The sequence below is a fragment of the Mustela nigripes genome, chromosome 12, assembly GCF_022355385.1.
Source record: "Mustela nigripes isolate SB6536 chromosome 12, MUSNIG.SB6536, whole genome shotgun sequence".
NCBI lineage: Eukaryota > Metazoa > Chordata > Mammalia > Carnivora > Mustelidae > Mustela > Mustela nigripes.
The window spans coordinates 79,019,330-79,046,856 of NC_081568.1; the positions used below are offsets into that span (position 1 = coordinate 79,019,330).

The 27,527-nt window shown below is 43.1% G+C and overlaps 1 long non-coding RNA gene across 3 annotated transcripts in view; it reads left to right on the plus strand.

The window, feature by feature from the left end:
• The window catches only part of LOC132028623 (uncharacterized), a 349,757-nt gene that overhangs the window by 93,006 nt on the left and 229,224 nt on the right, over positions 1-27,527 (plus strand). The window lies entirely within an intron of this gene.

The following is a 27,527-nucleotide window of genomic DNA, read 5'->3' on the forward strand; positions in this document are numbered from 1 at the left end:
CCCGCTTCCCCTGCAGCCACACTCAACTGTAGGAATCACATCTCAGGTCTTGGAACATTCCATACTCCCTACTTCTTTAGAGTCTTGGCACCTGCTCTTCCCACAGTTAGAATACTTTCCTTCCCCACCCCCCACCTCAGCCCCCGCAGCCAGCCAACTCCTACCCCGGGAAGCCTTCCTTCTCTGACCACCCTATGTCTGATGAATTGATCGCATGCATGCCCGGGACTGTTTCCTCCAGAGTACATAGTTCTGCTTGGCTTATTTTACTTTATTTTTAAAGTAATCTTGGAGCCCAGTTTGGGTCTTGGGCTCACGACCCCGAGAACAAGAGTTGCAAGCCCTAGCAAGTGAGCCAGCCAGGCGCCTCCATAGTTCTGTTTTTGAAAAACAGAATATGTGTGTGTGATTATATCATTACTATTTGTCTTCCCTACTTGGCCGTAAACTCTGACAGTGGCGGGAACATGTCTGTGGTTGCACATCATGTAACCCCGGTGTAACCCACACTTAACCCTTTAGTGGCTGAGCTCTCCAGGGAACTGCTGGTTGCCTGTGCTTCCATGGAGGTTGAAGAAGCATGTGCATAGTGGGCAGCTCCTGGGGGCCACGGGGCAGGGCCCACTCTCCCACAGGCATGGGCACGGGCTTCTCTGTTGTTGACACATCTCGGCACATGTGAAAGAATCCAGTCAGATGGAGATGAGAGAGGGCTGGAGCACTGAACAGGAGGGAGTATTGGCAGATACTGGGCATTTTCTGACCCTCTGAACAGCAGGCCCCCCGAAATGGGAGTTACCTGTTTGCCTTCAGAGCCGGCCACAAGGCACTTTGTTTCACTGATGTTTCTACCCAACCTTTTACATCTTGGCTCCCATTCCCCATAGTTGGATTTTTTAGAGAGGAGCAAGGGGTGTGCTTCATTTTTCTGCTCTCTGCCAAGTCTCAGCGAGGGGGAGGAAGCTCTGTAATGAGATGGGTTTTCTCTCCTCGGCTCCTTTGTTAGGATACTGCTCCGAAAGAATGTCCCATTTCATGGAAGACTCAAGCCAGCCTCAGCTTGAGCCCTTAGTTCAGTTGGATTGTATTTCTTCCCAAACGGTGCTGGGCAAATACACTTCTGGGTCCCCACTTCCCTGGGATGTTCTGTATGAATTAAAACTTAGAATCCGTGTGGCAGGAGTTGAATAACACAGGAATTGGGTGGAATTAGGGTGATTATAATATGGAAAAAGAGACTATTCTTGAGTGGTCCCAAACTGGGCATTAAGCATGCATGCCCAACGAGCCCTTTTCATTTACCATCTAGTAAAAATAAGACATTGACAGTAATAAGGCCAGGCCAGGGACTCAAATATGTATAAGGACTAAGGAGGTAGAGCTCTGCCACAGTCGAAGAGTGTACTCTCCTCTTACCCATGGTCCCTGCTACTCCTTTTTGTCCCTAAGATTAAAAATGACTGCTAGTTGTGAAGGAACAGGTGGTCATATGTCTTAGTTTCTATTTTGGTTGTTAGATGTTTGGAGTAGAGACGATGGTGAACTAGAAAGCTGTGGTTACTCAAGAGGGCCGCTGCTTTTCAGCTGAGAGTAGGAACCCCATGTCACCAGATAATTTGGGTTTTCGGGAGAAACTCGATATCTAGATTTGTATGTAAAAATTTCTGATTTTTAAAAATGTTGACAATAAACCCATGGTGTGAAATCTCTTTGTGGTTTGAACAGAACTTATCTGGGAATTCTATTTTGCCCGAGTTAGCTGTCCCTGGGCCAGGGCAGGGTGAGTCATTGGAAAGGTGCCATTTCTTCAGATGGCAGAACATAAGCAAATGAATGTAAACAAGAGAAGGATTTAAACCAAAAAAGAGCTGCAGGGAAGCTACATGGGGTTGTGGAGAGAGATGGGCAGAGACCCACAGGGTTCCAGGCACGAGTATGTGAATGGCCTAGTCACTCCACCTCATTGAGTCTTACCTTTCCAAAGTATGAAATGGGAGATAGCATTTGTTTTTGTTTTTGTTTTTAATATTTTATTTATTTATTTGACAGACAGAGATCACAAGTAGGCAGAGAGGCAGGCAGAGAGAGAGGGGGAAGCAGGCTCCCCGCTGAACAGACAGCCTGACGTGGGGCTCAATCCCAGGATCCTGGGATCATGACCTGAGCTGAAGCCAGAGGCTTTAACCCACTGAGTCACCCAGGCACCCCTGTTTTTTGCTTTTTTAAAGAATTAGCATATAATGTATTATATGTTTCTGGGGTACAGGTCTGTGATTCATCAGTCTTGTACAATACACAGCACTCATTACAACACATAGCCTCCTCAGTGTCCATCACCCAGCCAGTCCATCCCCCTACTCCCCTCCCATGCAGCAACCCTCAGTTTGTTTCCTAAGATTAAGAGTTTCTTATGGTTTGTCTCCCTCTCTGGTTTTGTCTTGTTTCATTTTTTCCTCTATGATCCTCTGCCTTGTTTCTTATATGCTGCATATCAATGGGATCATATGGTAATTGTCTTTCTCTGATTGACTTATTTCACTTAGCATAATACCCTCTAGTTCTATCCATGTCATTGCAAATGGCAAGATTTGTCCTTTTTGATGGCTGCATAGTATTTGTATTCGTGTGTGTGTGTGTGTGTGTGTGTGTGTGTATACACCACATCTTTTTTATCCATTCATCAGTCAGGGGACACCTGGGTTCTTTCTATAATTCACATTGCTGCTATAAACATTCGGGTGCATGTTTCCCTTTGGATCACTACATTTGTATCTTTGGGGTAAATACCCATAGTGTGATTGCTGGGTCATCTGATAGCTCTATTTACAACTTTTTTTTTTCCACTTTCAGCTTTTTTATTTTTTATAAACATATAATATATTTTTATTCCCAGGGGTACAGGACTGTGAATCACCAGGTTTACACACTAAACAGCACTCACCATAGCACATACCCTCCCCAATGTCCATAACCCCACCCCCCTTCTGTCAACCCCCCCTCCCCTCAGCAACCCTAAGTTTGTTTTGTGAGATTAAGAGTCACTTATGGTTTGTCTCCCTCCCAATCCCATCTTGTTTCATTTCTTCTTCTCCTACCGCCTTAACCCCCCGTGTTGCTTCTCCACTTCCTCATATCAGGGAGATCATATGATAGTTGTCTTTCTCCGCTTGACTTATTTCGCTAAGCATGATACCCTCTAGTTCCATCCATGTCGTCGCAAATGGCAAGATTTCATTTCTTTTGATGGCTGCATAGTATTCCATTGTGTATATATACCACCTCTTCTTAACCATTCATCTGTTGATGGACATCTAGGTGCTTTCCATAGTTTGGCTATTGAAGACATTGCTGCTATAAACAATTGGGTGCACATGCCCCTTCAGATCACTACGTTTGTATCTTTAAATACCCAGTAGTGCAGTTGCTGGGTCATAGGTTAGTTCTATTTTGAACATTTTGAGGAACCTCCATGCTGTTTTGCAGAGTGGTTACACCAGCTTGCATTTCCACCAACAGTGTAGGAGGGTTCCCCTTTCTCCGCATCCTCGCCAGCATCTGTCATTTCCTGACTTGTTAATTTTAGCCATTCTGACTGGTGTGAGGTGATATCTTATTGTGGTTTTGATTTGTATTTCCCTGATGCCGAGTGATATGGAGCACTTTTTCATGTGTCTGTTGGCCATCTGGATGTCTTCTTTGCAGAAATGTCTGCTCATGTTTTCTGCCCATTTCTTGATTGGATTATTTGTTCTTTGGGTATTGAGTTTGCTAAGTTCTTTATATATTTTGGACACTAGCCCTTTATCTGATATGTCGTTTGCAGATATCTTCTCCCATCTGTCAGTTGTCTTTTGGTTTTGTTAACTGTTTCCTTTGCTGTGCAAAAGCTTTTGATCTTGATAAAATCCCAATAGTTCATTTTTGCCCTTGCTTCCCTTACCTTTGGCGATGTTCTTAGGAAGATGTTGCTGCAGCTGAGGTCGAAGAGGTTGCAGCCTGTGTTCTCCTCAAGGATTTTAATGGATTCCTTTCGCACATTGAGGTCCTTCATCCATTTTGAGTCTATTTTCGTGTGTGGTGTAAGGAAATGGTCCAATTTCATTTTTCTGCATGTGGCTGTCCAATTTTCCCAACAGCATTTATTGAAGAGGCTGTCTTTTTTCCTTTGGACATCCTTTCCTGCTTTGTCGAAGATGAGTTGACCATAGGGTTGAGGGTCTATTTCTGGGCTCTCTATTCTGTTCCATTGATCCAAGTGTCTGTTTTTGTGCCAGTACCATGCTGTCTTGATGATGACAGCTTTGTAATAGAGCTTGAAGTCCGGAATTGTGATGCCACCAACTTTGGCTTTCTTTTTCAATATTCCTTTGGCTATTTGAGGTCTTTTCTGGTTCCATATAAATTTTAGGATTATTTGTTCCATTTCTTTGAAAAAGATGGATGGTACTTTGATAGGAATTGCATTAAATGTGTAGATTGCTTTAGGTAGCATAGACATTTTCACAATATTTGTTCTTCCAATCCAGGAGCATGGAATATTTTTCCATTTCTTTGTGTCTTCCTCAATTTCTTTCATGAGTACTTTATAGTTTTCTGAGTATAGATTCTTTGCCTCTTAGGTTAGGTTTATTCCTAGGTATCTTATGGTTTTGGTTGCAATTATAAATGGGATTGACTCCTTAATTTCTCTTTCTTCTGTCTTGTTGTTGGTGTAGAGAAATGCAACTGATTTCTGTGCATTGATTTTATATCCTGAAACTTTACTGAATTCCTGTACAAGTTCTAGTAGTTGTGGAGTGGAGTCTTTTGGGTTTTCCACATATAGTATCATATCATCTACGAAGAGTGATAGTTTGACTTCTTCATTGCCAATTTGGATGCCTTTAATTTCCTTTTGTTGTCTGATTGCTGGGGCTAGGACTTCTAGTACTATGTTGAATAACAGTGGTCATAATGGACATCCCTGCCGTGTTCCTGACTTTAGCAGAAAAGCTTTCAGTTTTTCCTCCATTGAGAATGATATTTGTGGTGGGTTTTTCATAGATGGCTTTGATAATAGTGAGGTATGTACCCTCTATCCCTATACCTTGAAGAGTTTTGATCAGGAAGGGATGCTGTACTTCGACAAATGCTTTTTCAGCATCTATTGAGAGTATCATATGGTTCTTGTTCTTTCTTTTATTAATGTGTTGTATCACATTGATTGATTTGCGGATGTTGAACCAACCTTGCAGCCCTGGAATAAATCCCACTTGGTTGTGGTGAATAATCCTTTTAATGTACTGTTGAATCCTATTGGCTAGTATTTTGGTGAGAATTTTCGCATCTGTGTTCATCAAGGATATTGGTCTGTAGTTCTCTTTTTTGATGGGATCCTTGTCTGGCTTTGGGATCAAGGTGATGTTGGCCTTATAAAATGAGTTTGGAAGTTTTCCTTCCATTTCCATTTTTTGGAACAGTTTCAGGAGAATAGGAATTAGTTCTTCTTTAAATGTTTGGTAGAATTCCCCCCGGATGCCGTCTGGCCCTGGGCTTTTGTTTGTTTGGAGATTTTTGATGACTGTTTCAATCTCCTTACTGGTGATGGGTCTGTTCAGGCTTTCTATTTCTTCCTGGTTCAGTTGTTGTAGTTGAAATGTCTCTTAGGAATGCATCCATTTCTTCCAGATTGTCAAATTTGTTGGCGTAGAGTTGTTCATAGTATGTTCTTATAATTGTCTGTATTTCTTTGGTGTTCGTTGTGATCTCTCCTCTTTCATTCATGATTTTATTTATTTGGGTCCTTTCTCTTTTCTTTTTGATAAGTCTGGCCAGGGGTTTATCAATCTTACTAATTCTTTCAAAGAACCAGCTTCTAGTTTCGTTGATTTGTTCTGTCGTTTTTTTGGTTTCTATTTCATTGATTTCTGCTCTGATCTTTATGATTTCTCTTCTCCTGCTGGGTTTAGGGTTTCTTTCTTGTTCTTTCTCCAGCTCCTTTAGGTGTAGGGTTAGGTTGTGTACCTGAGACCTTTCTTGTTTCTTGAGAAAGGCTTGTACCACTGTATATTTTCCTCTCAGGCTGCCTTTGTTGTGTCCCACATATTTTGAACCGTTGTGTTTTCATTATCATTTGTTTCCATGAATTTTTTCAATTCTTTAATTTCCTGGTTGCCCCATTCATTCTTTAGAAGGATGCTGTTTAGTCTCCATGTATTTGGGTTCTTTCCAAATTTCCTCTTGTGATTGAGTTCTAGCTTCAGAGCATTGTGGTCTGAAAATATGCAGGGAATGATCCCAATCTTTTGATACCAGTTGAGACCTGATTTAGGACTGAGGGTGTGATCTATTCTGGAGAATGTTCCATGTGCACTAGAGAAGAATGTGTATTCTCTTGCTTTGGGATGAAATGTTCTGTATATATCTGTGATGTCCATTTGGTCCAGTGTGTCATTTAAGGCCTTTATTTCCTTGTTGATCTTTTGCTTGGATGATCTGTCCATTTCAGTGAGGAGAGTGTTAAATTCTCCTACTATTATTGTATTATTGTTGATGTGTTTCTTTGATTATGTTATTAATTGCTCCCACGTTGGGGGCATAGATATTGGACAGATCCTTTGAGTATAATATAGTGTCCTTCCTCATCTCTTATTATAGTCTTTGGCTTAAAATCTAATTGATCTAATATAAGGATTGCCACTCCTGCTTTCTTCTGATGTCCATTAGCATGGTAAATTTTTTTCCACTCCCTCGCGTTAAATCTGGAGGTGTCTTTGGGTTTAAAATGAGTTTCTTGTAGGCAACATATAGATGGGTTTTGTTTCTTTATCCATTCTGATACCTTGTGTCTTTTGATTGGGGCATTTAGCTCATTAACATTCAGGGTAACTATTGAGAGATATGAATTTAGTGCCACTGTATTGCCTGTAAGTGACTGTTACTGTATATTGTCTCTGTTACTTTCTGATCTACTACTTTTAGGCTCTCTCTTTGCTTAGAGGACCCCTTTCAATATTTCCTGTAGAACTGGTTTGGTGTTTGTAAATTCTTTCAGTTGTTGTTTGTCCTGGAAGCTTTTAAACTCTCCTTCTATTTTCAATGATAGCCTAGCTGGATATAGTATTCTTGGCTGCATGTTTTTCTTGTTTAGTGCTCTGAATATATCATTCCAGCTCTTTCTGGCCTGCCAGGTCTCTGTGGATAAGTCTGCTGCCAATCTAATATTTTTACCATTGTATATTACAGACTTCTTTTCCCGGACTGCTTTCAGGATTTTCTCTTTGTCACTAAGATTTGTAAATTCTACTATTAGGTGACGGGGTGTGGACCTATTCTTATTGATTTTGAGGGGGGTTCTCTGCACCTCCTGGATTTTGATGCTTGTTCCCTTTGCCATAGTGGGGAAATTCTCTCCAATAATTCTCTCCAGTATACCTTCTGCTCCCCTCTCTCTTTCTTCTTCTTCTGGAATCCCAATTATTCTAATGTTGTTTCATCTTATGGTGTCACTTATCTCTCGAATTCTCCCCTCGTGGTCCAGTAGCTCTTTGTCCCTCTTTTGCTCAGCTTCTTTATTCTCTGTCATTTGTCTTCTATATCACTAATTCTTTCTTCTGCCTCATTTATCCTAGCAGTGAGAGCCTCCATTTTTGATTGCACCTGATTAATAGCTTTTTTTATTTCAACTTGGTTAGATTTTAGTTCTTTTATTTCTCCTGAAAGGGCTTTTATATCTCCCGAGAGGGTTTCTCTAATATGTTCCATGCCTTTTTTGAGCCCGGCTAGAACCTTGAGAATCGTCATTCTGAACTCTATATCTGACATATTACCAATGTCTGTATTGATTAGGTCCCTAGCCTTCGGTACTGCCTCTTGTTCTTTTTTTTGTGGTGAATTTTTCTCTCTTGTCTTTTTGTCCAGATAAGAATATATGGAGGAGCAAGTAAAATACTAAAAGGGTGGCAATAACCCCAGGAAAATATACTTTAACCAAATCAGAAGAGATCCCAAATCGTGAGGGGGGAGAAAGGGCATAAAAAGAGGTTCAGAAAAAAAGAAAGAAAGAAAGAAAGAAAGAAAACAATTAAAAAAAGAAAACGAATAAAGAAAAAGTGTAAAAAAGAAAAAATATATATTAGATAAACTAGTTTAAAAACGTTAAAGAAGAAAAGGGTAAAAGTTAAAAAAAAAATTAGCAGCAGAAGAAAAAAAATTGAAAAAGAAAAACAAATTAAATTAACTGAAGACTAAAGAATCACAGGGAGAAAGCCATGAGTTCCGTGCTTTGCTTTCTCCTCCTCTGGAATTCTGCTGCTCTCCTTGGTATTGAAACCGTACTCCTTGGTAGGTGAACTTGGTCTTGGCTGGATTTCTTGTTGGTCTTCTGGGGGAGGGGGCCTGTTGTAGTCATTCTCAAGTGTCTTTGCCCCAGGCGGAGTTGCACCGCCCTTACCAGGGGCTGTGCTGAGTAAATCCGCTTGGGTTTGCTTTCTGGAGCTTTTGTTCCCTGAGTGCTTTCCGTAGAGTTCCGGAGGATGGGAATGAAAATGGCAGCCTCCCGGTCTCCAGCCTGGAGGAACTAAGAGCCCGGGGCCCCACTCCTCAGTGTGCCCTCAGAGAACAGCGCTCAATTACTCCCGTCTCCCTGGACTCCTGCCACGCTCTAAGCTCACCGAGCCTGCAACCTGTTCAAGGTAACCCTGAGCTGGGAGCTCACTCCTTGGCTCTGTCTCTGTAGCCAGCTTCCCCGTTCTAATACCTGTAAGCTCTGTGACACTCAGACACCCCCGATCCTTCTGTGACCCTGTGGGACCTGAGGCCACACTGACCCCGCGTGGGCTTCACCCCAGTTTAGTCTCTGGAGCAATGTCCTTCAGTGGAACAGACTATTAAAAGTCCTGATTTTGTGCTCCGTTGCTCCGCCGCTTGCCGTTAGCTGGCCCCTCCCCCTAGGGTCTATCTTCCCGTCGCTTTGGATTCACTTCTCTGCCAGTCCTACCTTTCAGAAAGTGGTTGATTTTCTGTTTCTAGAATTGCTGTTCTTCTCTTCGATCTGCCATTGGATTTGTAGGTGTTTGCAATCTTTAGATAAGCTATCTAGCTGATCTCCTGCTACCAGAAGTAGTCTCAGCCTGCTACTTCTCCACCATCTTGACTCCTCCCCATCTATTTTCAACTTTTTGAGGAACCTCCATAGTTTTCTCCAGAGTGGCTGCACCAGCTTGCATTCCTATCAACAGTGTAGGTTTCTCCGCATCCTTGCGAACACCTATCATTTCCAGACTTGTTAATTTTAGCCATTCTGACTGGTGTGAGGTAGTATCTCACTGTGGTTTTGATTTGTGTTTCCATGACAGATGGCATTTGTTTCTTAGAGCCTGTTGAGGTGCCCTGCATCCTGCCAGTAGCTGTCACTCCAGTAGACGTCACCTTCAGCATGATCAAACAGAGCTGTTCATGGTGCCTCAGTTTTCTTTCTGGCTGTTCAACAGCCCCATACTCTAGTCACCAGATTTGACTCAAGTTTCTTCCTTGATGCTCTAGGCCTTGCCTAGGTCATGTCCTCCATCTCTCTGTTGTCCTTTGAATTACTTTCCTCCGCTTTAAACCTCTCTTGCCATCATTCCCTCAAGGTACTCATTACCTTTTACCTGGATTAAGGTCATTGTTTCTATACCACCAGTCCTACTTCCTCCTGAATCACCTGACATATGTCTCCAGACCCCTTCTTGAGGGGCAGCGCTGCTTGCAAAAGTGTTTAATTCCTCCCACCCAAATGGTGGACCATCCCTAGCCTGGCCTTAAGAGCTCCTCACAACCTGTCTCCCTCACTTTCTTCATCTTCTCCATTGCCAGCCTGCCCAGACTCCTGTCCTGCTACCCCTGCTTCCCTCTTCTCACCTATTGCCCCAGACCCCTTTGCTCTCTTTCACTTGCTATGTCTGCCATGTTCTTTCCCGGATCCTGATATGTGGTGGGTTGATGTCCCTTCTCTTCTCTCAGCTAGCCTTTGAATGTTTCTGCCTCTGATGACATTTCTCTAGTCGCCCCTCTTACTTGCTCATTGCACCCTAGAATTCTCGGCTTTTATCCCAGCAGTAATGAATTATTTGTCTATAAACATGTCTGTGTCTGGCTTTTTTTTGGACTAAAGTTCTGGGAAGGTGGTCCCAGGCCTGGCTGTCCTGTGTGTGTCTTGTGTTGACCAAATGACTGTAGATTCTTCCCACCTGAATGGCTGCAGAGAAATAGGATGACTTGCTGTTCCATGCACATACTTTAGATTCTTGAAATGGACTCTGGTATTGTCTGCCTTGTTTAAATACTCTCTCTACCATTATGGGCTGTACCAGTTGGAAAGGTCACTTTACCTCTTCGTGTCTTACTTTCTTCATCTGTAAAATGGGGCTGATAATGGTACCTACCTGGCAGCTTCCCTGATGCACTTTGTATTAGCTGTGTTCCCCTGAGCCAAGTAACCTTCCTGGGTGTGGGTCTCCCCTTCAGTAAAATGTGGGTGGTGATGGTAATACCCTTATGCCCATTCATCCCCTTTGTAGGAAATGAGGGAACGTGTAGGAGGCTTAGAGCACTGCTCAGGGAATGATCATTGCTGTTATGATTATTATCTAGTGGTGGTTCTGGCAGAAATTCGGGAGACCTGTGTTTCTGGCAATGCTATAGGGCTCTCTGTGGGTAGGAAAAGGAGACGCACCTTCTGCACTGTTACGTGGGTTCATGGTGGCAAGGGATCATTACAAGGGAAGACTCTCAGTTTAGAACTTCTCTTCTCACCTGGCTCTCCCGCTTATTGGCCTGGTTTTGACCTTGAAGATAAGGCATTAGAAAGATAACCTGTTTGTCATGACAGGCTCAGCCCTGGACCCTCTGTCACTTCATTGGGACAGCTTCCTTGACCATCCCCTGTGAGGTGCTTCTCCATCCTCTGTCCTTCTCCATCCTGTCTCCCACTTTGTTTCCATCATAGGGTTTTTCCTAACTCCTGCCATTATGTATGGTCTGTTTTCTTCCTTCTTGCACTGGATGTTCCATGAGGTCAGAGACTTTGTAAGGTTCCCTTCGGGGAGAGAGGAAAAATAAACCTTCTAGAGATCCTTTTTAAAGTTGAGGTTTTTAATCAGGTGTTGAGTCTGATTTGGGGGTTGGAAACTGGCAGAAATGGAGTTGGGCAGCTCTCTCTGTATTGTGTGGTTTGACTCGGTCATGAATGGATTTTAATTTCACAAAGAACTCTCCATCTGTGTGGCCTGACAATCTCCAAGGAGGACCCAGAGCCTTTTCATCCCCATTCCAGTGGAAGATGTGTTTCTCCGTGGTCAGTTGGTGGCTGCCCAGAGCCCACTGGCCTGGCTATACCCAGCTCATCTCTGGAAGACTGGGTCACGGTAGGGACAGAACAGTAGTAGAAACAATAGCAACCAACATTCACGGGTGGCCCTTCTCCCATGTGCCGATAACTCAGTAGGTGCTCTTGTTGCCCCCGTTTTATGGAGGAAGAAACTGAAGCTTGAAGAGGACAAGTTATTAGTCTAAAATCATAAAACACATCAGTAGCAGGACCAACGTTCAAGCCGTGTCCTCTGTTTTAAAAGCAAATTCTTGGCTGGCGTGCTGCTGAGCTGCGGAATACTTCACGTCCTCGACCTTTGGATTCGAGATCCATTGTGGGCAGGTGGAGTGAGGGAGAAGGGGAAGGAAGTGCTATAGATTTATCTCGCTAATTTTTACTGGGCTTAGACTAATACTAAAATTATTTTGAGCACTCCACTGACAAAGGCGGAAGAGAAATCCCGTTCAATATTAAATATTTGCAATGGAAAATTCACAAAGTCTTTCTGAATGGAAGATATTTCCGAGTAATTCCCACAGGACTAATTCAGCCAGTTGTTCCTTCTGCAGCATGCTTCCTGTGGTTGCTTCACTGTTCTCAGAAATGAACATTCCTGACTTTGAAGTCCTGGGGTTATGCCGGGCTAGTCGCTGAACTCTGCCTTGGTTTCCCTGGCAATGAGTGAATCAAGGGGAGACGGCTGTGCGTTGTGCTTAATTGCCTGAGCTGTGATTCTCTGATAGACAAAAATTTCACGAAGCCCAGTGCCTGGAGTCAGGGAAGTGGGCTATAGCATGGTCGTAATAACCACAGTCACAGATGCTGAGTGAGCGTTTGCTGCACAGAGCTCTCAGCACTTCACATGCCCTCTCTCTTTGAATCCTAACAACTACCTGTCGTCCAAGTCCTATTAACTCTCTTTTATAGACCCGGGATCAGGATCACAGAGGTTAAGTGCTGGGCCCAGCTGGCAAGTGGTAGAGTTGAGACAAAAGCCAGGATGCCTGGACTCAAATATGCCCTGCTGTCTGTCACGACGTTCTGTGCCAGGATGATTGGCAGAACTTAGGACTGGTCCATGGAGAAGCTAGAGATCTTTCCAGACCCCTTGCCCTGGTGGTCCTGAATGGCCAACACTGAGGGTAGGTGATGGCCAGGTTGGCTTCATGTGCCCCGTTGCCCGCTGCATTCCTCGGAGATCTTTGTCTGGCATATAGCCACACAGGGGTGGGACATGAGAAGCTAGCTGTCCACTTTTAAGTTTGGAGGCACACGCTATGAGCCCTTCAGGTGAGGAAAACCCTGGAGCATATGAAGTAGTGCTGTCCTTTCCTTCCTCAATGCCGTGCAGCCTGAATTAGTGGGAACTCTGCTGGAATCTGGTTCCTAAAGAGGTGAACATCTGGGAGGGAGACTCTAAGAGGGAAGCCACTTGGTGAGTGGTGTTTGGTGCTGTATTCACAGTACTTGGGAGAGCACCTGACGTGTTGGGAGGTATATGACACATTTGTTGAATCTTTACTCCTAACTGGTCCCTGGCTTCTGGGGTTGACACCATCTGTCTGTCTTCCCTTCAACCAGACCTTCACATGTGCTTTTCCATAAAATGCTCTTCTAACTACGTAACATAGTAGTCCCTACGCTGCTTGCTGAGTCCCTCTCCCTTTCAGGTCTCAGCTTCGATGGCACTCCTTGGATGGGCCTTCCCAGATTTCCATGTAGCTAGACTCCCATGTCCACACGCTGTCTCTCTGCTAAAAGCCCTCATAACACCCTATATGGACTCTTTCTTCAAGGCACACATGCCGATTTATAATTCCACATAACTGAGTGGAACTGTTCAATGTCTGACCGCTGACTAAACTGTGAGCTCCGTGAGGGCAGAGACCTCTGTTTTGCTCACAGGGCTTAGCGGGCAGTCACTAACATTTAGGAATACGTGAGTCAGTTCTTCACCCTCTCTACTGACAGCAGAACCCTCCAGAGTGATAGGTTCTAATGTGTTTCATATTTATAACCGGATGAAGGCTTTTCTCCCCACCCTGACCCTCATAACCACTTCTTTAGTACCAATCAGACTCAGTGCACCAAGGCAGGGAGTGGTTTATCTTCCCTTCTCATCTGAGAATACTCAGACTCAGGGAAAGCTCTTGTCTACCTTCACCGTAGTTAGCCTACCCCAGCCTGGGCATCAGGACTGGTGCTTTGAGGGCCATGGCTATTTCCTGAGGATTTTAAGGTTTTTGAGAGTTATGTAGAGTCTTAGTTCTCAACCATTTATTTTTTGGGCCAGGAGAAGAAAGGCATGTCTGTGGCCCTGCCTGTCTGCTTTTCCTCTCTCCCATTCCATTCCCTGCCTCATCATATCTTGTTAGCCTTGAAATGAATGACTCTTTCATTAGGGAAGATGGGAGAAGTTGGGAAAAATCAAAACCAATAATACTTTCCATCGAGGGGAAACTGGGTTATTGCAGTTTTGGGGTGAGCAGAGAACTCTTAGGTTTGAGGCCAGAGCTGGAGGGAGGCCTCTGAACAAAACATTTTGCAGGCTGTGAACTGTTACTGGGCTACAGTACCCTTCACCTTTCTCACAGGTGGTCACTTTGAGGGGTAGGACATAGAAGAGAAACCAGACATTCTGCTTGGGCCCTTCATGTCTTGCTCATTCATACATTCCGCTTTCTTTTTATTGACAAATGCAGTGCAGGCTCGTCCTCACTCGGCCCTTCCTCGTCAGTGTTGGCTTTCAGCTCGCCCGCCCGACATCCTGTGGACGCTGCAGTTTAGACAAACAGCAAGATCATCAAAGAGAAGAGCATGAATGAAAAACTGCTTTATGACATGCCTTCAAAGTGTCTTTTTAGAAGTTCAAAGGATGCGGAGAGGAGGCAGGGGAATCAAAGACGATGGGGGAGAGCAATGAACTCTCCAAGGGATCATTGGGGTTTCATTGTATATTTTCTATGACGCTTGTGATGTAAAAATCAAAAGTAATCTCAGCCCTCAAGGGCTCTGTGTGTGTGTACATCTGATGCAAAGGAGAAGACTCACCTTGCTGATGGAAGGCTTTACCCTGGCATTCTCAGTCACACGCTTGCATCTGCATTTCCTGTTTGGACCTTGATCGAATATTTTGATCTGGGAAGACTGTGTCCAGAGACGGAGATTGAATGCTGCTTATGTGGTTCGATTGGAGATGAATAATTTAGTCCGTGCAGAAGTCCCCCATTACCTTTTCCATTACCTTTCCATTACTCTAAACAAGCTAGAGTCCACTTGTAGCAGTGGCTATGCAGAGCTCAGAAAAGATCTGGCATAGATGATAAGATCCCAGAGGCCTCTGATCTGACAGAGAGAACTGAGATTCTACTTGAGTTTGGATCCAGACCTAATTGATATACTCATGGGAACGCCACTGATACTTGGACACTTTAGAATGCCTTATGCCCAATCCATCCAGACAGAATGCTTAGGCAACTAACTAGTACCTGGCACACGGTGGGTGCTTAGGTGAAATGAATGAATTACGGAACAGCTGAGCAGCTTTGTTTTATAACCCTAGAGTAGATTCTTTTATGGGAATGTTTCCTATTGTCCTTGGGCCATTGATGCCCAGAATACAAGGATAGTCTTAAGGATCTGAATTGCTCTGTTAGTCAAGTCTGTAAGGGATTTCATCTGCAAGGGACAGATACCTCAACTCAAACTGGACTGAGATAGAAGGAACTTTGTTGATTAAAATTATTGAAAACTCAAGGGTCACTTGGGAAGCATCTGCCTTTGACTCGGGTCATGATCCTAGGGTCCTGGGATTGAGCCCCACATTGGGCTCCTTGCTCAGTAGGGAGCCTGCTTCTTTTCCCTCTGCCCCCTACCCCTACTAGTGCTCTCTTCTCTCTCTTGCTCTGCCCTGCTCTCTCTCTCTCTCAAATAAATAAATAAAATCTTTTAAAAAAGTAAAATTATTGAAAACTCTAAAGTAGATTTGACTTCTGGCTTAACTGATAAAATAGATAAATGTGTCCCTGTCAAATTCATACATGAGGACACCTCTCACAAGCAGTATATATGGTATTAGGAGGTGGGCCCTTTGGGAAGTGATTGGGTTATGAGGGTGGAGCTCTCCTGAATGGGGTTACAGCTAAAACCAAAGAGGCCCCAAGGAGCGTCCTTGTCCCTTCTGCCCTCTGACATCATAGAGAGAAGATGGGTGTCAGTAGACCAGAAAACCCTTACCAGACATTGAATTTGCCAGCACCTTGATCCTGGACTTCCCAGCCTTCAGAACTGTGAGATACGAATTTCTATTGCTTACGTGCCGCTCAGTCTATGATGTTTTTGTTACAGTAGTGAGAACGGACTAAGATAGGTAATTCAAGGGCTCTGACAGTGTCTCCAGGATTCCATTTTAATTTGTCCATCTCTCAGCTCTGTGTTGTGTGTATTCTCTGTTTATGGGCAGACTCTCCCATAGGGTGCTGGAGCACAGAAAATATTATTTTGCAGTTAAAAAATATAGTCTCCAGAAGCAGACTTGATTCAAATCCCTAGTCCATCACTTTACTAGATGTGCAAACTTAGATTAGTTTAAAGTCTCTGTGCTTTGTTTTCCTTGTCCTTACACTGGAGATTATGGTGGTGATAGTCATAGATAAAACTTGCAGAACACTTGCTACATGCCTGGTGTTCTTCTAAAGACTGTACATTGATAAATTGACTAATCTGTACAACAACCTATGAGGGAGGTACTATTATTAGCCTCATTATATGGATGAGGAAACTGTGGTATAGAAAGTTTAGACAACTTGCCTGTTACACAACTAGTACATGATGTAGCCAGAATTCAAATGCGGTCCTATCGACCTCCAAGCTGTGCCACCTCATATAATAGAACTGGGGTTGATGTAGGAGTTGAATGAGATAATAATATATACAGACACTTTAAATCATTCTTGGAACATAGAGTTATTTAACTTACTCTTGAAAAAGAAAAAAGTTGTCAGTAACTTTAGTCCTTTATTCTGTGCTCTCAGGAACCTCAGCGTAGAATGATTTTCTCCTCTAAGAATTCCACAGAACTCCCAGAACGGGTCTTGTTGACTCTTTTCAGGTCACATACCTATTGTTGAACAGTCATTGGCCAAGAGCTGGTGATGTTCCAACAAGCCAGGCATGTTTGTATGTGCTTCTCTTGGGGCTGGAGGTAGAGTTGGCACTACCTGAATCTCATCAACTGAAAAGTGAGGGAGGGTTGTTTCTTCAAAAAAGTGGAGTTACTTGAAGTAGATAGAGAAACAACACAGAGTTCCACACTGATAGTAGAGGCAGTCTGGATTGCTTTGGGAAAAGAGCATTGCAGCTGATAAAAGAAATGAGAAGGTGATCAGAGCCCCCACCTCTAAGTACTGTTGAATCCTGTAGCATGGAGTAGGAAGGAAAGAAGGATGACCAATTTTGGAAAGAAGCACCATCTTTAAGGCTCAAATCACTGTATCATCCAGGGCAACACTAAGAGAGGTTAAGTCTGGAAGTCAAGGGCTAGTTCTTCCGGATCTACAGGAAGGTGAATAGGACATAATTACCCAGATGGCATGTGGGCAGGCCCTGAAGCTACCTTGTGAGAAGTGCTGGGCAAGCATTCGCAACCACTAATGATGCCCCTCAAGGCCCTGATGCTGCTCAGAGATGGCGCCATCAACCCCAAAGTACCCATTCCCATGGTCCTGGGTGAGTCAGGCCATGCTACAGTGGGGCACCCCCAGCCTGATTCATTAGTCCCACTTCCTCCACTTCCTGGTGGTCGCACCCACACAACCACCACACCCAGGTTAGTACTGACCAGTGGGACCAAAATTAGCATCTGAGGCAAAATGCAAATCTTGGTCCAAGGTCCTGTGGGTGGCAGATGAATTACAAAGGGACCAAGGGCACAGATACCAGTTTACCAGCTTCCTTTTAGATCCCTACCAGTTCTACTTCCTGGGCCATCTCTTGCTAGAGTAGACATCAAGAGACATTTCCTTGAGTGGCCAAATCTGAGCAGCTAACTCTGGTCAACCATCTCAGGGTTAGCTTGGAAATGTGAGTGTGTGGTTGGTACCATCACCATAAAAATAACTTCATGATAGAAGCTCATCTACTTTCTTATAACTACTTACCTATGTGCATGTTTGGGACCAGTCAGTTTGCATATTATTGGCCATGATAGTTCTTCCAGAGATACCTACCCTGCATTCTTCTGTGCATTGATGACCTTGCTTAATAATTCATTAATAAATGAGACCATCAACTTGACAACCATCTCTTCCCTCTGTTCTTAACCGAGGCACCAGAACCATCTCCTTTTGCAAACTGTGGGTATTTTATACACAATTTTTTCTTCTCTCTCTCCCCTCCATGGTATTATTGATTTTTTTTTTTTCTGACTCCTTTCTTTAAACCTATGTTGAAATAACTCATTCTACAAATAATCACCTTCCTTAACTCTCCACTATGCCTGTAGCTATGCCCTTTCCACCAAATGTCTTGAAAGAGAAGACTGCTTATTATCCCTGCTTTTCAATAGCTGTAACAATCTGGTTTCTGTTTCTACCACATTACTGAAATTGCCCTTCTGGGCTTACAACAACTCAAAGGTCTCCAAACATTTGATGAAGATGATGATGATATTTTATTTTTATTTTATAAATAGGCTCCATGCCCAGTTTGGAGCCCAGCACGGGGCTCAAACTCATGACCTTGAGATCAATACCTGAGGTGAGATCAACAGTTGGAGGCTTAACTGACTAGCCACCCAGGTGCCCCCCTCCAAATGTTTCACATGGTTAATCCCTATCATTGAAAAAAAATTGAGTAGGTATCTCAATGTATGAATATTCATTTACAAATGATATACATATGCTAGTATACAAATATATATATATGTACGAATACACACACATACACTGTGAAATATAAATTATATAAAAATGATTTAAAAGATGATTTAAATGTAAAAGTTCAAATATTTTCCCTAAGAGGATAATCTGCATGCTTTGGTCTCATTATTGATTCCAGTGTATCTTATTTTATTTTGTTGTCAAATTTATTGAGGTATAATACAGTAAATAAAATCAGTTTTAAGTGTACAATTCACCTACATTCAATGAGTTTAGACAAGTGTATAAAATCTTCCAACTGCTACCGCAGTCATAATACAGAACATTTATAGCATCCCAGAAAGATCCCCCTTCCTCCTTCTTAGTTTATCCTTTCCCTGTACCTTGGCCCCTGGCAACCACTGACCTGCTTTTTAGTACTAGAATTTCATACATACAAAACTAAAACTTCATATAAGTTAAATTGCATAGTAGGTCGTCTTCTGTATGTCTGACTTTTTATATTTACCCAGATGCTTTTGAGATTCAGCCATACTGCTCCAAGTGTGGCAGTTCATTCATTTTATTTATTTACTTTTATTTTCAAATTTTAAAAAATTATTATTTTTTTTTTTACTAAAAAAAAAATCTCTGGACCCAATGTGGGCTCAAACTCATCCCAAGATCCTCTGACCAAGCCAGCCAAGTGTCCCAGTAGTTCATTCATTTTAATGACTAAGTAGTTACCCACTGTATGACTGAACCACAATGTGTTTATTCATTTACCTATTGATGGGCATTTAAGTGGTCTCTAGTATTTGGCTATGAGGGCTAAAGCTGCTATGAGAATTGACATGTAAGTGTTTATATAGATACATGTTTTGATTTCTCTTGGATAAATATGAAGGAGTAGGAGTGTATGCTCAGTTTTATAAGAAACTGCCAAGCTGTTTTTTGAAGTGGCTGCACTGTTTTGCATCCCCATTAGCAAGGTATGAAACTTCTGGTTGTTCCCACATCCTTGTCAACACTTGAGATTGTCAGTCTCCCCCACCCCCTTTTACTTTTTTAAAAATATTTTATTTATTTATTTGACACAGAGAGAGTGAGCACAAGCAGGAAGAGCAGCAGGCAGAGGGAGGGAGAAAAGCGGGCTCCCAGCTGAGCAGGGAGCCCGGTGCAGGGCTAGATCCCAGGCCCCTGAGATCATGACTTGAGCTGAAGGCAGATGCTTAACCAACTGAATCACCCTAGGTGCCCTCCCCTTCCCCACCTTTTTAAGTAGGCTCCGCATCCAGTATGGAGCCCAAGGCAGGGCTTGAATTCATGACTGAGAGATCAAAAGTTGAACACTCCACTGACTGCTCAGTGCCCTGCTCTGCCAGGTGCCCCATATTTTTAGAAAATGTAGAACTGTGCAACATTACCACAATCTAGTTTTAGAGTATTTCTGACACTGCAGAAGGATCCCTCGTGCCTATTTGCAGTCAGTATAATTCCCTTTTTTTATCTCTTTCACTGGTGTAATCAGCTGTATCTTTTTGTATTTTCTCAGAAATACCTGTAGGGTTTACTATATACAGTAACTTTACCATGGTCTTTCAAGTAATACATCATGTTCAGTGTAAGAACCTTATGAAAGTTTATTTCCGCCCCTTCCTCTCTTCCCTCCTTCTTTGTGCTGTTGTTATTCATTTGTTTCTCCATGTGCTATGAACCCCTCAAAGCATTCTTGATAGTTTCCCTTTGAGCGGTCACTTCTCTTTTAAGGAGGTTTTTTTTTAAATTTAAGTTTTTATTTAAATTCCAGTTAGTTAACATACAGCATTGTATTAGTTTCAGGTGTACAATTTAGTGATTCCACACTTCCATACCTCACTCAGAGCTCATCATGACAAGTGCACCCCTTAACCCCCATTGCCCATTTCACCGTCCCCTCCCCTGCAGCCAATCTGGTAACCATCAGTGTGGTCTCTATAGTGAAGAGTCTATTTATTGGTTTGCTTCTCTCTCTTTTTTGTTGCTTTGCTTCACTTTTTAAAAAAGATTTTATTCATTTATTTGACAGAGATCACAAGTAGGCAGAAAGGCAGGCAGAGAAGTGGGTGGGGGGAGCAGGCTCCCTGCTGAGCAGAGAGCCCGATGCGGGGTTCCATCACAGAACCCTGGGATCATGACCTGAGCTGAAGGCAGAGGCTTAACCCACTGAGCCACCTAGGTGCCCCTGTTTTGTTTTTTTTTTTAAATCACATATGAGAGATTTCTTTTTAAAGATTTTATTTATTTGAGAGAGAGAGCATGAGGGAGGGACAGAGGGAGAGGGAGAAGCAGACTTGCTGGGCAGGAAGCCCAACACAGGGCTCAATCCCAGGACCCTGGGATCATGATCTGAGCCAAGGGAGATGCTTAACTGACTGAGCCACCTAGGTGCCCGGAGAGACTTTTTTAAAGTAAGAAGAAAGTATATTTACCCACATACATTTTCTTTCTGGTGTTCTTCATTCCTTTGTGTCGACCTCAAGTTTCCATTTGCTATGAATAACCTTTGGCCTGAAAGACTTGCTTTAACATTTCTCATAGTAGAGGGCGGTTTATGGTGACTTTTTTCATTCTGTGCTCTAAAGTGTCTTTCACCTTTGCTTTTGCAAAATATTTTTGCAGGGTATACAATTCTGGGTTAAGAGTTCTTTTTTCACTTAGCACTTTAGAGGTATTACTATATTCCGGATTGCGTTGTTCTGACAGGAAGTCTGCCATCGATCTTTATTCCTTTTTGTCTATTTCCTCCAGCTAGTTAAAAAATGTTCTCTTTATCACTAGTTATAAGCAATGTGATTCTGCTATGCCTTCTGTTTGAGATTTCCTGAGGCTATTGCATCGGTAGGTTTATAGGTTTCATCAAACTTGGAAATCTCTTAGCCATTATTTCTTCAAAAAATATATATTTAATGTTAATTATTGTTTTTTATTATTTATATTATTTAATATTATTAAAATGTTATTAGTAATGTATATATATCTGTACATATACATATATATGTACATGTATATATACATACATACATGCGTGTGTGTGTGTGTGTGTGTATGTAATTTAAGTAGGCTCCACACCCAGTGTGGGGCTTGAACTCACGACCCTGAGATCAAGAGTTGCATGTTCCACCAACTGAGCCAGCCAGGTGTCCCCCCTTCAAATATATTTTTATGTCTCCCCGACCTGTCTTCTTTTTCTTGGACTCCAGTTACAGGTATATTTGTCTGCTTTATGTTGTTAGACATCTCACTGATGCTCTGTTCATTTTATTTTTCTAGTGGGTTTTTTTTTCTTTTCCTGCCAGTATTTCATTTTTGGATGGTTTCTATTGCTGTGTCTTTAAATTTTATTTTTTTTCCTGCAATGTCTAATCTGCTCCCAAATTCCATCCAGTTTATTTCACATCTCAGGCATTATATTGTTTATCTCTAGAAGTTGGACCTATACCTTTTTCTTTGATGTTTCTTCTTCTTTTTTTTTTTTTTTTAAAGATTTTATTTATTAATTTGACAGAGAGAAATCACAAGTAGACGGAGAGGCAGCCAGAGAGAGAGAGAGGGAAGCAGGCTCTCTGCTGAGCAAAGAGCCCGATGCAGGACTCGATCCCAGGACTCTGAGATCATGACCTGAGCCGAAGGCAGTGGCTTAACCCACTGAGCCACCTAGGCGCCCTGATGTTTCTTCTTAATATGCTCATGCTTTCCTTTAACTTTCTGGAACTTACCTGCTTATAATAATGTTTTAATGCTTTTGTATGTTTTTTTCTGTATCATCTGTGACATTCCTTGTGATTGATTTTTTTCACCTTTCTCATCATGGGGTGTATTTTCACTTCTTGGGATGACTAGTAATTTTTGATTGGATTCCAGACATTGTATATTTTATACTGTTGAGTGTTGGAGTTCTTTGCATTCCTGTATATATTGTTGGGCTCTGTGGCTCTGGGATGTAGTTAAGGTCCTTGGAATTAGTCTCATTCTTTTGAGGCTTATTTATCAACTTTGTTAGGGTGAGTCCAGGAGACTGGCTTTAATGTAAGCCAGGGCGGGGGCACGGGTGGTGGTGGTGGGGGTAGCTGCCTGTTTGGGGAAGATAAAATCTTGAAAAATAAAAATAAAACTTTGAAACACAGCCACACCCGTTTTTTTACATATTGTCAGTGGTTGCTTTTGTGTTCCAGCTGTGAACTGAGTAGTTGTGGCAGAGGCTGTAAGGCCTACACAGCTAAAATATGGAGAGTCTGATCCTTGAAGAAAAAGTCGACCAATATGTGTTTGAAGCTAGTGTGGGCTTAGTACCTACCTGATGTTGCATGTATTAGGAGGTCTGTCCATTTTCCCTGGTGGTACCGTGGACTGTGTTTCTAACCTCCTGGTTATACTGCAGTAGTGGAACTGACTTGCCCCTCCTGACTTTTTCTAGTGACTCTGCTTCCACAATAATGTCTTCTTCATCTGTGATCTCTTTCTTCTATTCTTCTTTGCTGCCTCCACCTTTTTTTCCCTGCCTTAAGGATCAGGTTATCTGGGCATGCTAATTCCTTCCATCCTCCCCACACTTCAGCCAGAATCTGGATAGGGATGCAATAAATGCTTAGGCATCTTGAGTATAGCATGGAGTTTTGCAGGCCTGGAGAGAAGACTCATTTTGACCACTTGTTTTGATGTGGGGAAACATAAGTTTTCTGGGAGTTTTTAAGAATAATTTCTAACTTTTTTTGGCCCTTTTAATATAGACCTGGTGATGTGCGAAGTACTTCATACATATCATCTCTAATTCTCCACAACAGTTCTATGAGGGAGATATTTTTGTTATATCCATTTTATAAATGCAGAAATGGGGGTTACAAGAAGTTGAGCCACTTTTTTCCATTGTATAAGCCAGACCTGAGGTCCCGATCAGGCTGATGTGACTAGACTGATCATCTGCTCTGTTTCCCCTGAGATTTTCCTGGTGTTAGTACTGAAAGTCCTGCATACTAGGAGACCCCTCAGTCCTGGGCAGACCAACATGGTTTCCCTGGTAAATTGCTTTGCCCTCCCTCAATCTCTTCTCTATACTCATTTTATACTTTTTGCATAGTTTAAACTCTAAATGCATGTTAACCATTTTATGTGGTGCTTGGCACGTGTTCAGTGCTTAAAAGTAGGAGCTGCTCTTACCAGTCCTGTTTCTAACCCTTCTGAATATATTATAACAGACATTTGTTATTCTGTTGGTCTTCCCAACATCTGAGCATCATTCCTCTGGGTTGGGTATCTTCTGCCTTACAAGACCTGATGCATTTCACACTCCAGAGACACCCAGGGGCAGAGGCTCATCCCCAACCCCATCCCCAACCTGGCACCTAGGGCACAGGCCTGTGGTCTGATTCAGATCAGAAGCAGAGCCCATGCAGAATACATCCTTGTGAGGGTGATAGTGGTGGACACATCCTGGCTTCTTGTGGCAGCATTTGTGTTCTAGAAGCAGAGGCCTGGAGCAGATCTGTCAACTACAGGTTCTATTTCCAGTGGAATCAACTAGGGCTTCCTCCCTGAACTGGGTCCAGAATGTATTTGGAGGTTCTCTGGCTGTTATAGAAATTTTGTGAATTGTCAGATACCCTTTAGTAAGTTCTTTGTCTGGTTGAATTGATCAGGATTGCTTTCGTGTCTCTGCAACTGAGAGTGCCTGGGTGTTGTGGACACTTTAGACTTAATGGGTCCCAAAAAGGACTCATTACCTTCCTTCAGATACTTACATTGTTTTACTCAATCTCACAGTTCGTTAGTCCTTACTGGAGTTGTGTGATTTCAAACCAGAGAGTCAGCTTCAGTTTCGTCTTCTCTGCGTGCATCCCTCTGGCATTTGCCGGGGAAGGGTTTTTCTCTTTTGAGAAAAACGTTGCTCACGTCTTCCCCCAGGTTCCATTGGCTCTTGCCTTGACCACACACAGCCGCAGATCCCATCTTTTGTCTGACGTCCTCAGGGCAGGAAGCAGAGGGCATCCAGCGTCCAGTGTGGTTCCTAAGGCCTGAAGATAAGGACGAAGCAGGAAAATAAGGGAGGAAGATGAGGGCAGATTCAAACCCACAAAACTCATGCCTTGCATGGGAACAAAAAGAAACTTTCTTTAAGGGTTTGAAAAGGAGAAAGATTACAAAATACCGTTGATCCTCATTATTCACAGATTCTATAGTTGGAAGTTGCTTACTTGCTAAGATTTATTGGTAACTTGGAAATCAGTACTGGTAATGGTTTGTGGTCATGTGTGGACGTGCTCTGAGAGGCACAAGAATGAGTCCTGGGATATGCACTTTCCTAGCTGAGGCGGATGAAAATGTCGCTCTGCCTTCTGGTTTTAGCCCTTGTGCCATAAGCAAGCGCCTTCTCGGTGTTTGTCTTGTGACACTTTTCCTGTGCTGTTTGTCGACGATTTCACTATTTGAAATGGCCCCCAGGTATAGTGCTGAAGGGCTGTCCAGTGTTCTAAGTGCATGAAGGGTTTGATGTGTCTTATGAAGGAGATACCTATGTCAGATCAGCTTCCTTCAGGTGTCATTTGCAGTGCCCCTGACCATGGGTTCAACGTGAATGAATCAACAATGTATATTACATAAAGTCTTTGAACAAAAATACACATAAATCAAGGTTAGTTAGGCATTGATGAGTTGATTGACTAACTGGTGGAAGGAATATCTGTGCTCCAGAATGCTCTGCCCTGATGTTGTCATTTAGTCTGGCCAGACTAAAGACGCATCTGAAGACCGTCACAGTGATGCATCAAATGTAGGTCTAATTGCATCTTATTTCTAGAGCCCGAGTGATGAGATCAGCATGAATGAAGTCACATGGTTTTATTTGGCTATCTTCAAATCAGTCCACTTTTCATTAAGCTCCCCTCCTCTTTCCTAGGTTTGAGTACACACAGACAAGGTATTTTGATCATCCTCTTTTCACAGGCGAGGACACTGGAGCACAGAGAAGTAAACAGACTCATTTAAGTGATGGGGCGAGAGGTTGTGCTCTTAACCTTCCTCTCAGACTCAGGCCCACTTGGCACTGCAACAGTCATTTCTGCTCCAGACTCCCATGTATTCGGGGAGGGCAGAGTCTCTACCAGGATCACATGGGATCTGGTGGGCACTGGTTATCTGGAAGCAGAGGAGGCATACTGTTTTGTTGGGGACATTAGTGTCCCTTGCAAGTGCTGGAAACTTAGACCCTAGTTCCAAAGTTCTGGTCCCTCTGACCCTTCTCTTGAGGCATGTGCCACCCAGAGTCCTTTGAACCATCTCAACTTGTGAGTCATAAAAATCCCCCAGAAACTCTCTCAGATTTATTTTCTGAGGCTTCAACTAAAACTGCTGGCCTGGGATAGATCTTCCCAGAGATCTTTCCTCTTAGACTCTGGAGCCCTTTCCCTCATTCATCCATGCATTCATTCATGCATCCAAGCAGCTGGTGAGTGAATGAGCATTTACTCTGTGCCAGGCACCTTGCTAGGTTCTGGGGTTACAGCAGTTAACAGGACAGGCAGACTCTTAGTGCCTTCAAAATTATTACATTTCCAGGGGTACCTGGGTGGCTCGGTGGATTAAAGCCTCTGCCTTCGGTTCGGGTCAAGGTCTCAGGGTCCTGGGATCAAGCCCCACAGCGGGCTCTCTGCTCGGCAGGAAGCCTGCTTCCCCTTCTCTCTCTGCCTACTGCTCTGCTTGCTTGTGATCTCTCTCTCTCTCTGTCAAATAAATAAATAAAATGTTTTTTAAAAAAACTATTACATTCCCAGGTCCCAGAAAAAAAGGCCTGGAGAGTAGGATTGACTGTTAAACAGGAAAGCCAGATCAGTGTGCCTTGCCTACTGCCTTAATTCCTCATTCAGCAAGTATTTGCAACTGTGTGTGTTTTTATTTTATAGGTGAACACATTAAAACAGTTTTATATCATTAAAAGCCCCTCTCCATCATCCTCACCCCTATTCTCCCTTCCCTACTCCTCTTCTCTATCCCAAAGGTGACCCTTATCCATTTAGTTCATGTCTTTTCACATGTTTCTTTCATGTGTTTATAAGCAAATGTTAATATATTGTGTTTGAAAGTATTCATAATTTTATGCAATAGTCATACATGCTTATTGGAGCCTCAGTGGATGGATGAATCTCTTTTCAATGTGTTTTTCCCTGATTTTCTTGCTGCCCTCCCTGATTTCTGAACCCTTCCTGGGCAGAATGCCTAGGCCAATGAGGAGAGCAAAGGCTCTGGATTCCTGGTTTTCCCTTGAAACACATTAACTGGATATGGACATAAGAGCTGGTTGTCTGCATTAAACCATCATGTAACACTGTAGCTTAAACAACAGAAATTTATTTTTCAGAATTCTGAAGGCTGGGCAGTCCAAGATCAAGGTGCCAGCATGACTGGATTGTGTTGGGCATTCTCTTCCTGGCCTGTAGATACCCAATCTTTGATCATGAGAGGAGAGAAGAGATTGGGAAGGCCATAGTCCTACTGGTTTAGGAACCCACCTTTATGGTCTCACCTCACCTTCCTTACCTCCTAGAGACCCTCTAGATAAACTCACACAGGGATAGAGTTTCAACATATGGATGTCGGGGGGCCACTATTCAGTCCTTAGCCCTGTCCATGATGTCCTGTCATGCCTTAGGGCCACCACATACAGAGCTGGGCTGTCCCAGTGCCCCTGGTTCAGGGTTCTGCCCCCAGTGGGCATGCTCTGGGATGTTTATTGATTCATGCATTTCTTAGAGTAGAACTACTTGCCTCGGACCTGAGGGAAGCTGAGGGCCTCCCAGTGGCCTCCATCCTAAGCATTCCATTTGAATTAGTGGAAATTTCAACCACCACTTTGTGAATGGTTCCAGATGTGCATACTGGGGGAGAATGAGATGGCTTGGGGAGAGCGTGATAGCTGGAAAGATGAGCTTAAAATTAAAAGTTAAATTAAGTTTGGGGTAGGTGACAGTTGCCATCACCTGAAGGTCCAAGAAGGGGAACAGTGCCATCATGAGATGCCCCAGCCTATTAAAAATAGGGGCTAGCCCCATGCCTTCATGAAACAAGTAGTGTGCTAAAGACAAGTAATTAACCTCATCCCTTAGCCCAGATCTTGATTGGTTTTAAAGGCTCAGAAGAACAGGCAGATGCAAGAGAAGGAAATGGAGAGTCCACACAGAGTGACAGAGAAGAGAGAACTGTTCCCTGGGAGACTGAGGGCTAATTAGTCTTTGGAAGGCGATTTCAAAGGAGAAACTGTCAAGTGCCCACAGAGAATCTGTTGTGGGGATTGTGAGTCACTGAAGATGGCT